Below are 16,021 nucleotides of genomic sequence, written 5' to 3' on the forward strand. Positions count from 1 at the left end.
GACCAGTCCAGTTTATTGTCAATTCTTATCCCCAGGTATTTGTAATCCTCCACCATGTCCACACTGACCCCTTGGATGGAAACAGGGGTCACCCGTGCCTTAGCCTTCCTCAGGTCCACCACCAGCTCCTTAGTCTTTTTCACATTAAGCTGCAGATGATTCTGCTCACACCATGTGACAAAGTTTCCCACCTTAGCCCTGTACTCAGCCTCATCTCCCTTGCTGGTGCATCCAACTATGGCAGAGTCATCAGAAAACTTCTGAAGATGGCAAGACTCTGTGCAGTAGTTGAAGTCCGAGGTGTAGATGGTGAAGAGAAAGGGAGACAGGACAGTCCCCTGTGGAGCCCCAGTACTGCTGACCACTCTGTCTGACACACAGTGTTGCAAGCGCACATACTGTGATCTGCCAGTCAGGTAATCAATAATCCATGACACCAGGGAAGCATTCATCTGCATCACTGTCAGCTTCTCACCCAGCAGAGCAGGGCGGATAGTGTTGAAGGCACTGGAGAAGTCAAAAAACATGACCCTCACAGTGCTCGCCGGCTTGTCCAGGTGGGCGTAGACACGGTTCAGCAGGTAGCCAATGGCATCTTCAACTCCTAGTCGGGGCTGGTAGGTGAACTGGAGGGGGTCTAAGTGTGGCCTCACCATAGGCCGGAACTGCTCTAGAACAAGTCTCTCCAGGGTCTTCATGATGTGGAAGGTCAATGCCACCGGTCTGTGATGCCACCAGTCCAGATGAGGGTGCAGAAAAGTCCGCGTATCGTCCTGTGACTTCACTCATGTGTGTGCGAAATATAGTTTTCAAACAGGAAGAAAGAAAATTAACACAATCAAATTGTCAACAACGGCCGATACTGCGATACTGGGGACAAAGTCGACCGAGAAGGCGAAAGCTTCAAAGCAGATTGAACGGGAGATTCATACTCACAGAGTACATTGCGATGGTAAGTCTGTTCATGCCATGTGCGCCGAATTTAACTGGTCCTGCCCTAACGTTGCCGTTCTCTATCGAACTGGGAACAAGAACAAGACCAATTTACATACAACGTGGAAAATTGCTGAGCGTTGAAGAGTAAGTGGAAGGATACCATTTCAGTGAATCTGTCGGCTGTGAGAGAAAGCGAAATCTGGTGAAAAATTTCACTCTGCTTCTCTCTGATCCGGATTGTTAATTCCAGTCATAAAACGCACACAATAGTGGACTAACTCGTCTGGTCATCCAAGATCCTCCTTACCTTTGTTCTAAAAGGTCGTTCCTCAAATTTGAGGCTGTGCCCTCTACTTATGGATGTGTTGAAATTCTGCCCTGTGTTCGTTTAGGAAGAGAGACAACCAACACCGGAATATTACAAAACTTGGGTTTATTGCAGAATCCGTAACTGGCACAGCGAATCGACGGAGTCGCTGGAGAAGGCGCGTTCCGACCTCCCCTTACAATCTGCTCTTATTTATATCCCTTTTCCCCCCAGCACAACCCCCCGCTACATATTAGGTAATATCGGGCACTTGTGTCCATCTTATTGGCCCGATGCCATACATTCACGAGTTACCTGTTTCTTTTGTTTACTGAATCGCGTGACACTGATAGTTTCGGTGTAGCGGAATCCCCAGTTTCGCTCCCCCCTCCCTCGCATTCCGGCCTCCTAATATTACGTGAGCCACTCCTGACCTGTAATGGCAGTCTCGAATTAACCCTAACATTAACCCTAACAGATGCCTTCACTAAATAAAACATTCTGTCTATATCCATCCATCTTGCCTTTTCATCATTCTGTAGGTTTCAACGAGATCACCCGTATTCTTCTAAATTACAGTAAATACAGGCCCAAAGCTGCCAAACGCTCTTCATATGCTCGCCCCTTCAATCCTGGAAGCATTCTCGTGAACTCCTCTGTACTCTCACCAATGACGACACATCCTTCCTGAGATATTGGGCCCTAAACTGTTCATAATACGCCACGTGCGGCCTGAGTAGTGTCTTATAAAGGTTGAGTGTTATCTCCTTGCTTTTATATTCCATTCCCTTTGAAATAAATGGCACATTGAATTTGCCTTCTTTACCACAGACTCAAACTACAGATTAAACTTCTGGGAGTCTTACAGGAGGATCCACGCACCTCTGACGTTGGAATTTTCTCCCCATTTAGACAATAGTCTACACTATTGTTCTTTTTACCATTATGAATTATATCGTCCATTTCCGAACACTGTATTCCACCGGCTACTTTTTTGCCCATTCTTCCAATTTGTCGAAATCAAGCTGTAATCGCATTGCTTCCTCAACACTATCTACCCGTCCTCATATCAGCATATCATCCGCACACTTTGCTGTAAAGCCATCAATTTTATTATCTAAATCATTGACAAACAATATAAAAAGTAGTGATCCCAATACTGACCCCTGAGCAACACCACCAGTCACTGGCAGAGAACCAAAAAAGCCCCTTTTATTGCCATTCGGTGCATCCTGCCTGTCAGCATAGAATTTCCTGTAACGGTATAGCATTTTATCCTGTTAAGCAGCTTCATGTGTGGCACTGTATTAAACGCTTCTGAGAATCCAAGTGAGTTACATCCCCTGTCTCTCCTTTGTCCACCCTGCTTGTTACTTCCTCGAAAAATTCTAACAGATTTGTCAGGCAAGATTTCCCTTTTCAGAAACCATACAGATATTGAATTATTTTATCATTAGTCTCCAATACTCAGAAGCCTCATCCTAAATAAGAGACCTCAACACTTTCTCAACCACTGAGGTTAGGCTAACTGACCTATCACTTCCTTTCTTTTGCCGTCCTCCCTTCTTGAAGAGTGGAGTAACATTTCCAATTTCCCAGTCCTCCGAGACCACACCAGAATCAAGTGATTCTTGAAAGGTCATGACCAATACATCTTCTAAGTACTTTCTTAAGCTCCTCCTGGCTACTCTATATTTCTCATGAGCCCCTCCTGCTTCCTGCTTCTTATATCTATCATACGCTTCCTTCTTCACCTTGACCAGTTGCCTCACGTTTTTCGTCAGCCGCGGTTCCCTTTTCCTGCCATTTTTTCCTCACAGTGACAAACCTATCCTGAACCCAGCACAAGTGGTCCTTAAACTTCCTCCACATTACCTCTATGCTTTCACCCTTGAACATCTGTTTCCAATTTCCTCTCGCTAGTTCCTGTCTCATCCCTTCATAATTAGCCCTTCTCCAGTTAAGGACTTTCCCGTTTTGGTTGATTTTATCCTTTTCCATAGCAATGCTGAAGCTAAGGGAGTTGTGGTCACTCTCACCAAAATGCTCCCCCACCAAGTGGTCTGCCATCTGACCAGGTTCATTACCCAGAACTAGATCCAGTATAGCCTCTCCTCTTGTCGGCCGGTCCACATATTGTGTCAGGAATCCTTCTTGAACACACCTGACAAATTCAGCCACATCTATCTCCCTTGCAGTCAGGAGGTGCCAGTCAATATGAGGGAAGTTGTAATCACCCATGACTACAATCCCGTATTTCCTGCACCATTCTAAAATCTGCCTGCTTATCTGCTCCTCAGTGACCCGAGGGTTATTTGGGGGCCTATAGACTACTCCCAGCATAATGATTGATGCCTTCTTATTTATGACTTCCAACCACACCGACTCAGTGCTCCCCCTGCAGCGTCCTCCCTTTCTATAGCCGTGATACTATCCCTCACCAGTAATGCTACTTCCCCGCCCCCACCCCACATTTTCTACCTTCTATCCTATTCCTTTTAAAGCACCTAAACCCCGGTGCCTTCATCAGCCAATCCTGCGCTTCCTCCAACCAAGTTTCAATAACGGCGACAACATCGTAGTTCCACGTACTGGTCCATGCTCTAGGTTCATCCCCTTTATTCTGAATACTCCTAGCGTTGAAATAGACACATTTCAACCCCTCTGAACGGCTACATTTATGTTTTGTCCCCTGCCTGTTCTTCCTCACTAACTCAGGACACATAGCATCATGCCCTTGTCTCTACCCTAATTTCTGCACTCACATTCTAATTCCCACCCCCTGCCAAACTAGTTTAAATCCTCTGCAACAGCTCTAGCAAACATGCCCGCCAGGATATTGGTCCCTTTCCAGTTCAGGTGCAGCCCGTCCTTTTTGTACAGGTCAGACCTTCCCCAGAAGAGATCCCAATGATCCAGAAATCTGAACCGCTGCCCCCTGCACCAACTCTTCAGTCACGCATTCATCTGCCATAACTTCCTGTTCCTACCCCCTCTGTCCAAAGATTACCACCCTTGAGCTCCTGCTTTTTTGACATCTTTCCTAACTCCCTGTATTCCTTCTTCAGGACGTCATCCCTACTCCCATTTATGTCATTGGTCCCCACCTGGACCATGACATCTGGCTGCTCATCCTCTCTCCTGAGAATACCGAGAACTCGATTCGAAATAACGTGGACCCTGGCACCAAGGAGGCAACAGACCATCCAGGATTCTCGATCTCTCTCACAGAACCTCTTATCTGTCCCCCTAACTATTGAATTCCCTATCACTACTGCTCTCCTCTTTTCCCTCCTTCCTTTTTGAGCTGAGAATCCAGTCTCGGTGCCAGAGACGCGACTACCACAACGTGTCCCTGGTAGGTCGTCCCCACCAACAGTATCCAAAACAGTATACTTATTGATGATGGGAAGGGTCACAGGATGCTCTGCTCTTCTTGTCTATTCCCCTTCCCTCCCCTGACAGTCACCCAGTTACCTAACTCCTGACTTTTAGGGGTGACTGTCTCCCTTAAACTCCGATCTATTACTGCCTCTGCCTCCCGAATGATCCGAAGTTCATCCAGCTCCAGCTACGGTTCCCTACCTTTGTTTGACAGGAGCTGCGGCTGGATGCACCTTTTGCCGGTGTCGTCATCAGAGACAATTGTGCTGTCCCTGACTTCCCACATCCTACAATCGAAGCAGTGGACTGCCCTATCTATTGCCTACATTACTAACTCCTAAGTTAATTAAATTAATTAAAGAAACTTACCCGGCCTTACCTCACTGGGAGCAAACTCGTCCTCCGCCTCTTCTCGCCGAAGCCTCTCGAGCCAAAGCCTCAAAGCTCCACTTCTTCACTGGCCCACACACTCACTGGCCGCTCTTCAATCACTCACTGGCCGCTCTCAACCTAGAACCGTTGCAGCGCCGTGTTCAGGTTCTCCACAGTTCTACTTCCGGCAGATTTTCTGAACTCTTCATTCGCGTCTTCCCAGTCCATCTGATGATCAGTGATATCAAGTGAGCGAGAAGGGTCGTGGGTAGCGGAGGAGTGGGATATGACGTGCGAAACCGGATGGTCTGTGAATCGAACGCGAGTACCTGGCATCGACAGTCGCAGGGCGGCAGCGTTCACAGAGTGGGAGCAGAGAAAGAGGATCACACAGAACTCGAAGAAAATAATTTTTCCTGTTTCTACCGCACATCCCGAACACCGTTCCTTCCACAAAGCCTCCACTACTGAAACGGTCTGCCACTGAGTTTAGGACAGGAGTTTGAAATGCGTCACCTATTTCACAATCTGCGCGCCGCCCTGTGAGTTCCTTTATGTGTGTGAAATGGATGTTTCAATGCAGAAGGAAAATAATAAACTAATTCAAAAACATTAAAACGGCTGATAGTGAGGAAATGGGGATACAGAAATGGAGTTGAAGATCGACCCCGGAGAAGGGGAAGGGTTGGAAGTACATCGAACGAGATTCAGACACAGTACATAACAATGGTAATTCTGTTCATGACGCGAGCTTTGTGTTTGGGCAATGCTTGTGCTAGGCAAATGAATGGACCATATGGTTGCAAAGTGCAAATATTCTGTTCGGGGACCTGTGTCCATGTGATTAGAAACCGCAAGAATACGCACTCACCTGATACACTGGACCCCTGAAGCAATTGTGCTCCCGGAAACTGTGGCGTGGTTATGTGAATGTGATAATCATTGCACATAGAAAACCACATTTAACAAAGGTAAAAGAGCCTTTGAGTCGTTTCCTCGACCCTTGCATCATTATTTAGCTTCCTTCGGAAAGCGCATGAAAACCGCTACCTAACCTATTGAATATTGGCAGCATTTTTAGAATTCACATTTCCACTAGTACCACGAGTAAACATTCGGCAAAATGAAGGATTCTTGCAAATTGGAAATGCACCTCTTTTACAGAACGGCCCTCGACAATTTCAGTTCCGGGATCTCCACGGTGAATCACAGCTTAATGTTGTGGAGTAACGATCTCAGAAAATCAACTTCCGTTCTACGCTTCGTGATATTGTTTTGTATTTTCCGAAAGGCTGTAAAAGGGAAAACTGCATCAAAGTTCAAAATGTCTATGGGAGAGTTTCAAATGACACACGGAATGGAACATGCTTCCAAGATGAATTTATTCAACCATTCATCGTCATAGAAAGAGAAAAGAACTTATTATTTTCATTAGATTCTGCCTGGCTTGCTGAGTTCCTCAGTATTTTGGGTGTGACGCTTCAGCATATTAGTGCGGATGACCGGGCTAAGGCGCTGGATGAAGTCACGGATGACGTTACAAATCTAACCATTGCGATAGTGGGCCTTTACTGCTACCAGCCCACTCTTCCACGAGTTTTTAAGAATAGACCAGGAAACGTTTTGCCGAAGGAAATCTAAAATTATTGGGGTAGATGACTGTTGTCGAACATTTGCTAACTCGCGTCAAACGCGTGTATATTGTGTGGTCTTTAAACTGTACACAGTTTCTAAATAGCTTAAGTTGCGTGTGTTTGCATTCAAAAGGGAGTGATTCTTGTTACCGATATGGCGAGAAATAAAGAGTAAGACAATTCAGAACTATTTTGTTCACATGGTTTCAAGCAGTCAGATTTAGAAATGCCAGAAACGGCCTGGAGTGAAAATGCACAACGAATGCATACTTTGTTAATAAATGTACTTTGAACTTTGAAAATCATAATAAAATCAGAAACAGAATGGTCATCAACGTCACTGACCTGAACTCTTTACGCTGGATCTCGAGTTGCAGACACCATTAGATCTATAGTGGAGCTATAGATTGAAATATATATATATATATATATATATATATATATATATATATATATATATATATATATCTTTTATTTTGCTTTTTGCGGGATTTTGATTTTCGATTGCAAGTGCGGTGCATGGTGGCACTTTCATGAAAACCTTCTTCATTAAGTATGATCCAAGATGGCGGCGCGACGCAGCTTGCAGTGGCCACTCCGGAGCTGATTATCTGTTATTTGTGAAGTGGGGTGCCGTGCGCAATCATAATCGATTGAAAACGGACGTGGGAGCACGGAGGAACATCTGGAAATCACCAGGAAGACCTTCTTCGTTGCTGCTGCTGCTGTGAGGTCCAGGACTCTGCTGGGAAGAACAGGCCCCCAGTCTTCGGGGTCGCGTTGTAGATGGCTGTTGGAGGGGCCGTCTTCATACGCTCGGCAGAGGATGGTGCTCGGAGAAGCTGTGCCGGAGGGGATGATCGGCTCGGAGGTTCGACGGACTCGGAGTCCGCTGCGGTCAGGTCGTTGTCGGTGTGTGCTGCGTCTGCGAGGCTGGTTTCGACGGAGCTTTCATTGTCTGCTGCGTCTGCGAGGCTGAGTCGGGCGGCGCCGTGGAAGTCCATAGCGGGGGTACTCCCTTCTGCAGCCGGCGTGGGATGGCGAGTCTGTCGGGACCCTGGGGACTTGTGGAAACTGTGTGCTGATTTCCTTTGAGCTTATAGTCCTTTAACATCTTTGGACTATTTTTATTGTGCCCATAGTCTGTTTTTTTTTATTATCAATTATGCCATTGTTTGCACTGTTGTAACTATATGCTGTAACTATGTGGTTTTGTGCAGGTCTTGTAGCTTTAGTTTTTGGTCTTGTTTGGTGGATTTGGAGCTCCTTTCTGGGGAACGCACTAAGACGGTAGCGCGATATTAAACCGCAGCAGCCACTCCGGACTCTGAATTAGGGATTGCCAAACATTATGTGGATTTTCTGGTGTAGTCTGTTTTGTCATGTGCTTTTGTGATATCATTCTGGAGGAACGTTGTCTCATTTTTTAACTGCATTGCATTTGTGGTTTCTAAATGACAATAAACTGAATCTGAATCTGAATTATTCGCAAGTCATCCCATAAATTAAACGCCTCGCTTTGAGCTGAACTAAGGATCTCCTGTTCATTAGGCAGGCGCGTTGAGCAGTTAAGCCAGGAAGCTTTTGCGATGTTCCTCAGCTTTAATGATAAGGTGTAACTTGCTCCGTTTTATCTAATGGCGAGGGAACCGCCTGAGGTTCCGATCATTTCTTCAGATGTGCTGCTCCGTTCTTTTGCCAAACATTGTATCCGCATTTAGCAACACCAGCTTCACAGTACATTTACCGGATGATTTACAGAACACTTCATTCGCAGTACCCAACCATGTCTTCCAGAACATTTCATTCACAGTACCCAATCCCACTCCTGCAGTCACCTATGACAATTCACTCTTTTTGTTTGATCTCAGCACTGCTTCGGAATTTGACCTCAGAGGACACTTACAGCAGCATAATCATTTTGATCTTTCACTTCATACCTCTCACTTTGACGTTTTGAATATGTTTCTCTCTCGACCTTAATGTTTTATAACTATCTGTCCTCGTCTGCCATCCGGGACAAACATTTCCAGGGATTCACTAACCATATCTACATCACTGTGTCTATGACCTTGGAACAAGAATAAGGACCGTGTTCAATTACTGACACCCTGTTTGCTTATTGCTCGGAATAACAATAAATCTTTAAGCATAGGTGGAAACAATCTTCTGACTGCAGCAGTTCAATCTGCCTTCACATTGGCTTTTGCTAAACTCTAAGCTTCCTTCCACAGTCCAAAGCCGGACTGGTTAGTAGATTTTTAAATTATCCCGATTCCACGCTGTACGTCTAAATAAGCAAACTAATTTCCTTCATTTATTAACACGAGAAATTCTGTAGATGCAGAAAATCCAAAGTCTCTCTCTCTCTCTCTCTCTCTCTCACACACACACACACACACACACACACACACACACACACACACACACACACACACACACACACACACACACACACACACACACACACACACACACACACACACACACACACACACACACACACACACACACACACCTGGAAGAACTGAGCAGGTCAGGCAGCCCATATCGAAATGATAAACAGATGACCTTTCAGGCCGAGAAAAATCTTTCTTTCTTTTCAAATCTTTATTATTATTATTATTAAAAAATAAAACAGGTACATTGAAGTAACAACACTTACAATGCCTCAAAAAAAGAAATTATCTTAAAGATTGAAAATTTTTGTGAATAAAGAAAAAACCCTAGTAAGCAAGAAAAGTGAGTAACAAAAAGAAACCCATTGGAGGGACAATCCCGGAGCCATGCGTCATACAGAAAGCATCTAAAACTAAACATCAAACCGCCAACAAGAAAGTAAGTTATATCAAAAAAAAATTACACTTAGATCGTGGAGGAAATCTATCAGTTGACTGAAATGATAACAACGAGCAAATGAGCCCCATCTCTTCTCAAAATCAAATAAAGGTTCATAGGTTCGACTTCTAATTTTCTCCAAGCTAAGACACAGCATCACTTGAGAGAACCATTGTGACAAAGTAGGAGCTGATATATCCTTCCACTTCAACAAGATGGCCCTCCTAGCTATCAATGTAACAAACGTAATGACATGTTGGTCAGACACAGAAATACCATGGATATTTTGAGGAATTCTTCCAAAAAGCACAGTCAATTTGTTAGTTTGTAAGTTGATTCTGAGTGCTTTAGAAATTGTCGAAAAGACTGACTTCCAAAACTGTTTTAATATAGAACATGACCAGAACAGTGTAGCTATCTTAGTTTTACATCTATCACAATACTTGTCAACATTGGGAAATATTTTAGAAAGTCTCTTTCGTCAAATGGTAACGATGTACAATTTTAAATTGAATCAGTGAATGACTAGAACAGATCGAAGAAGAGTTAACCAGCTTCAGAATCCGCGTCCAATCCTCCCATATAAAAGTCAAATTGAGTTCCTTCTCTCAATCCTATTTAATCTTAAGTAAAGGACGCTTGTTCCATTGTAATAATAAATTATAAATTCTTCCAGTAGAAACTTTCATCGAAGTGTTCATATTCATAGTAGTATCTAACAAGTCAGCCTCCAACATGTAAGGAAAATTACTTAAATATTTTTTGTAAAAATGTCTAACTTGAAGGTATTGTAAAAAATGTGAATATGAGAGAGAACATTTATCAACTAATTGTTCAAAAGATATCAATCTGCCTTCTTTAAATAATTCCAAAAAAGAATTAATACCTTTATTTTTCCAAAGTAAAAAAATTGGATCACTCCAGGAAGGTTTAAAAAAATAATTACGATAAATTATACTAGAAAGTTTAAATTTTTAAGATCAAAAATAATTGCCGAACAGCCGCCGAATTTGTAAAGAGTGCTTCACCACAGGATATAGGTTTAAATTAGCAACTTTAGCTAATTGTATAGATTAGAGCAACTCCTAATAACGAACTTAAATAAAACTGTTTCACAGCTCTCAGTTCCAGGTCTACCCAAATTGGCTGATCATTCCTATCACCCCAATGTAACCAAAAGGACATATATCGCAAATTAACAGCCCAGTAACCCATTCTTAGATTAGCCAAAGAGAGACCTCCATCCATTTTCAACTTTTGTAAATGACATTTACTAATTCTTGGTCTTTTATGATCCCAAATAAAAGATAGAATAATAGAATCAATTCGATCAAAAAACTTCTTAGTCAAAGAAACAGGAACATTCTGAAATAAATATAGTAATTTTGGTAAAATCATCATTTGAACTACATGAATACAACCAACAAGTGAAAATGTAAGTGGGCTCCATCTACTAAATGACTACTTCATAGAGTCCACTAATGGAGGAAAACTGGTTTAACAAAGATCCTTATATATTTTTTTTAGTAATTATGACACCTAAATATCTAAAAGAGTCCGTAATTTTGAAAGGAATATTATCATATATAGAAACAGATTCATTTAAAGGAAGTAATTCACTTTTACTAAAATTTATTTTACATCCTGAAAATTCTCCAAATTTGTCAAATAATTTTAGCAAAGCAGGAATAGATTCTTCAGGCTTAGATATATATACCAATAGATCATCAGCGTAAAGAGAGACCTTGTGCATGGTCTCATTCATCAAAATCCCAAGAATATTTTTGGCTTCACGAACAGCAATAGTAAGGGGCTCTAATATTAAATTAAATAACAAAGGACTTAATGGACAACCTTGTCTTGTCCCCTGTGATAGCTGAAAAAAGGAGACCTGCAGTTATTAGTGACAACAGTAGCAATAGGAGCTTTATATATCATTTAAATCCAATTATTAAAATTAACACCAAAACCAAATTTTTCTAAAACATTAAATAAATATTTCCATTCGACTCGATCAAATGCTTTATCAGCATCCAAAGTTACAGCGCATTGTGGAGTTTTAGAAGAGAGCGAATATATAATGTTAAATAGTCTCTGAACATTTGAAAACGAATAACGACTGCTTGATCTTTAAAAATGGTTTTACCCAAAATACTCTCCAACCGATTGGCCATTATATTTGAGAGAATCTTAGCATTAACATTCAATAATGAAATAGGTCTGTATGAGGCACAATCAGTAGGATCTTTGTCCTTTTTGAGAATTAAAGAAATACAAGCCTCATAAAAAGAAGAGGGTAAATCACTTTTCACAAAAGAATCTTTAAACATCTCCAACATATATGGAGAAAACAATTTTCCAAATTTTTAAAATAAAATTCTACAGGATAACCATCATGTCCCGGGCACTTACCAGATTGCATTGAAAAAATAGCTTTATGAATTTCGGATTCAGTAATTTGGGCATCAAGTGTTTTTTGATCCTCAGCAGAAATTTTAGGAAAAGCAATCTTTTGTAAAAAAGCATTAATTTTAGAAGAATCAACTGGACATTGAGATTTATAAAGTTCAGTGTAAAAATCTTGAAAAATCCTATCAATTTCTTCATATTCCCGAGCCAGGTTCCCATCCTCTCTACGAAATTTCAAAATTTGCCTTTTGGCTCCAACCGATTTTAATTGAGATGCAAGTGGTTTATTATTTTTAACTCCAAACATATGAAATTGGCTCTTTAACTTAAGTAGATAACCTTCAATTGGAAGAGGTAAAAATAGGTTATATTGTGATTGAAGTTCCAACCTTTTTTAAAAAAAGTCAATATTAGGGGAAGTCGCATAAATATTAGCTAAATCTTCAATTTGTTTTGAAATTTTATCTAATTCTGATTTAGTCTGTTTTTAAGTTTAGCTAAATAAGAAATAATCTGACCACGTAAAAATGCTTTAAATGTATCCCATATAATTAATTTGGACATACCTCCTATATCATTAAAAAGAAAAAAAATATTTTATCTTGCTTTCAATAAAACTAATAAAATCAGAGTTTTGCGATAAAGTCTGAGACATGCGCCATGGTGGACGGGCAAAAAAGACGTAATCAAATTCAAAGGAGAAACTCAAAGGCGCATGATCAGATATAGCAATAGCGTCATATTCACAGTCTTTAACATTAGGCAAAAGGCGGGAATCAATTATAATATAATCAATCCTCGAATATTTTTATAGACATGCGAAAAAAGGAATATTCTCTGTTAACAACAACACACACAAAATGCTGGTGGAACACAGCAGGCTAGGCAGCATCTATACGGAGAAGCGCTGTCGACGTTTAGGGCCGAGAGTCCTGACGAAGGGTCTCGGCCCTAAACGTCGATAGCGCTTTTCCCTATAGATGCTGCCTGGCCTGCTGTGTCCCACCGGCATTTTGGGTGTGTTGTTGTTTGAATTTCCAGGATCTGCAAATTTCCTCGTGTTTGCTCTTAATATTCTCTGTTATCAGGGTGCAAATGCCTAAATAATTCGACCAACCCAAAATCGGTCAAAAAGGAGTAAATAACTGATGCAGAACGATTTGGAAGTCGCTGATTCGTTGATATCTTGTCAATCATAGCATTTAAACCACAATTAAAATATCCACCCATTATCAACATATATTCATTTAAATCCGGCAATAAAGCAAATACCTTTTTTTTAAAAAAAAAGGATCATCTAAATTAGGACCATACAATTGACCAAAACAACCTTTCTATTACAAATTACTCCTTTAACAATTAAAAATCTACCATTAGAATCTGATTCAATATCCTCTTGAGTAAATATATTAGATTTAATAAAGATAGATACGCCTTTAGTTTTACTCTGAGAAGTAGCATGGGGCTGTAATTCATTCCACTATCCAAAAACCCTATTTTGATTTCCCGCCCTGATATGCGTCTCCTGAGCAAAAATTATATCAGGTTGGAATCCATTAATAATTTTAAAAGTCTTTTTTCGTTTAATAGGATGATTCCAACCACGTACATTCCAACTCATTACATTAATCCGTTCAACTGCCATACTATAATTTTATTCTAATTTACTTTATACATGCGCAGAATACATACCAATACGGGATTATCAAAGGTGATGAAGAGTACAACCATATAAAAAAACATGCATGCTCCGGAACCACACGATGGGAAAAAACTCCTAACTCTGGACCTACCCACCCACCCCCACCCCCGGCCAAAAGCCCGAAAAAAAGGCAAGCGAACTAAGATAGAATACAAAGCCATGGGCCGCTCTGTCGGTCTCCTCTCTCCCTCCCCCCAGCCAGTACACAAAAAAATAAAATGACCTTGCAAGAAAGACAGTAACGTCTCAACAAAGGAGAGTGTTTACATTCCATCATGTATTAAACAAAAAAGAACCAAAGTAATATCATCTCTCAGAGAGAAAAACCAGTGCCATCTTAAGTTTAGCTTTAAATCTCTAAGAAAACTTTAAATTCGGTTATAGGACGCTATAATAAAACAGATTTTAAAAAAGAGGTTAATAGTAGAGTCCTGACGAAGGGTCTCGGCCCGAAACGTCGACAGCGCTTCTCACTATAGATGCTGTCTGACCTGCCGCGTTCCACCAGCATTTTGTGTGTGTTGCTTGAATTTCAACGTGTTCGCTTAATAGCATATTTAACCGAACTAAATTTACAAAACTATTAATTAGTAATATCATAAGTAACTAAACCCTCCCGGATATACATATACATATATAAAGAAACCCTATTAGTAGGAAAAAAACTACTAAAAAAAACTACCTATTAGTAAATTAAGAAAACAAAAAGAAATGTCAAACCAAATATTAGATAAAAGGAAGAAATCCTTTTATCCTCTTACCTCAGTCAAATATCTAATTAGCCATTTAAACAGTCAAACTTGAACCGTAAATCTTCTTTCCAAAAAAAAATCCAATAGGATGCAATAATGAGCAGGTTTTCTTATCTTCTTTTATTAATCTCTCAATGAAATATCCAAATAACCTTCAAATAACTTCATATATCTTCTTTTCAAAATGTGAATAATATACAGATAATCAAACAGCTTTTCAGATAGTTCATTCGGTAGTAGCGTCAGTGACGGTGACAGGTATAGCCTGAAGAAAATCCAGTGCGGCTTTTGGGTCAGAGAAAATGCGTGGAGAAGAATTAGGAAGAAAAACTTTCATTCTTGTCGGGTAAATCAAAGAGGGAAGTAGTTTCTTATCATATGCTTGTTTCATTACCAAAGCAAATCTTGATCTTTGTTCCATTACTTCTTTCGGATAATATTCATAAAAACGGAGCTCAGACTCGTTGAATCGAAAAACTCTGTTTTCCTGCCTGTCGCATTATTTGATCTTTAATTTTAAAGTGATGGAAACAAACCAGAATAGATATTGGTCTGCTTTAATATTTAAATTTAGAAGTAAACGCTCTATATTCTCTTTCAATAGCAGGCGGCTGTGATAAAATAGTCGGAAATAGAGTATGAAAGAGCTTACCAAAGTAAACCGTTAAGTCTCCATTTTCAGCTCCTTCTTGCAATCGAACAGTTCGTATATTGTTTCGGCAAGACCTAGTTTCCAGGTGTATAACTTAATTTTGATATTTTTCCAAACGAGTTGTAGTTTCAGACAATTTTTGCTTAGTTAACTTCAATTCCTCTTCATATTTAATAACTTGAGTTTCCACATCTTTAAGTTTTCCGAGAAATAACTTCATTTCATTAGTATGCTTTTCCAGTTGGTCTTTAATTGCCCTATTCTGATCTTGAATTGAATTCAGTGTCCGAACGATATCTTCAGCCCATGATGGCATTTCATCAGATCTTTCCTTCAGCATCTTTCCTTTTCCATTACCTTTGTCAGTAGGTTCATGCAGATTCTTCCTACTTCTCGTAGACATAGACATATCACTCCCCTTCAGGAATCAGCAATTAAGAATTTTAAATTCAAAATTTAAACTGGGGGAGAGAGAGAGAAAACTAAGAGCAGCACAAAATTACTGCTACTCCATCTGCAGACGGAGGCGGTCTCCGAGAAAAATCTTTAGGACTGGAAAGTACATCAGAAGACGAAGGTGGGCGGTAGGAGAAGGAGGGAACCCAGAAGGTGATAGGTGAGGCCAGGTGAGCAGAACAGGTAAAGGGCTGGAGAGGAAGGAATCTGACAGGAGAGGAGAAAGCGAATGAGGAGAAGTCCCAGAAGGATGTGATAGGCAGCTGAGAAGAGATAAATGGCCTGAGTGGAGCATAGAAGATGGAAGGAGAGGGAGAGCCTCTCCGATCATTATTCACATTGGATTACCTTAATTTGTTGTCAGGTAATTCAATACAAAAAATAATGGGATTATGGAGTATCTGATCTCAGTGTGTTGTTTTTCATTGAGCTGGGAACCGGGTTTTTGGCTTATTTATCGTCGTGACGTTGGGAATAGAATTAAACACAATATTGTGTTGATTTAGAATTGATAATCTTTCGATGCCTTGGTAACTAGTGACGACGCTGAAGAGGATCTCTTCATACGTCTCACACAGC

Source organism: Hemitrygon akajei, chromosome 11 (assembly GCF_048418815.1).
Source record: "Hemitrygon akajei chromosome 11, sHemAka1.3, whole genome shotgun sequence".
Taxonomy (NCBI): Eukaryota; Metazoa; Chordata; class Chondrichthyes; order Myliobatiformes; family Dasyatidae; genus Hemitrygon; species Hemitrygon akajei.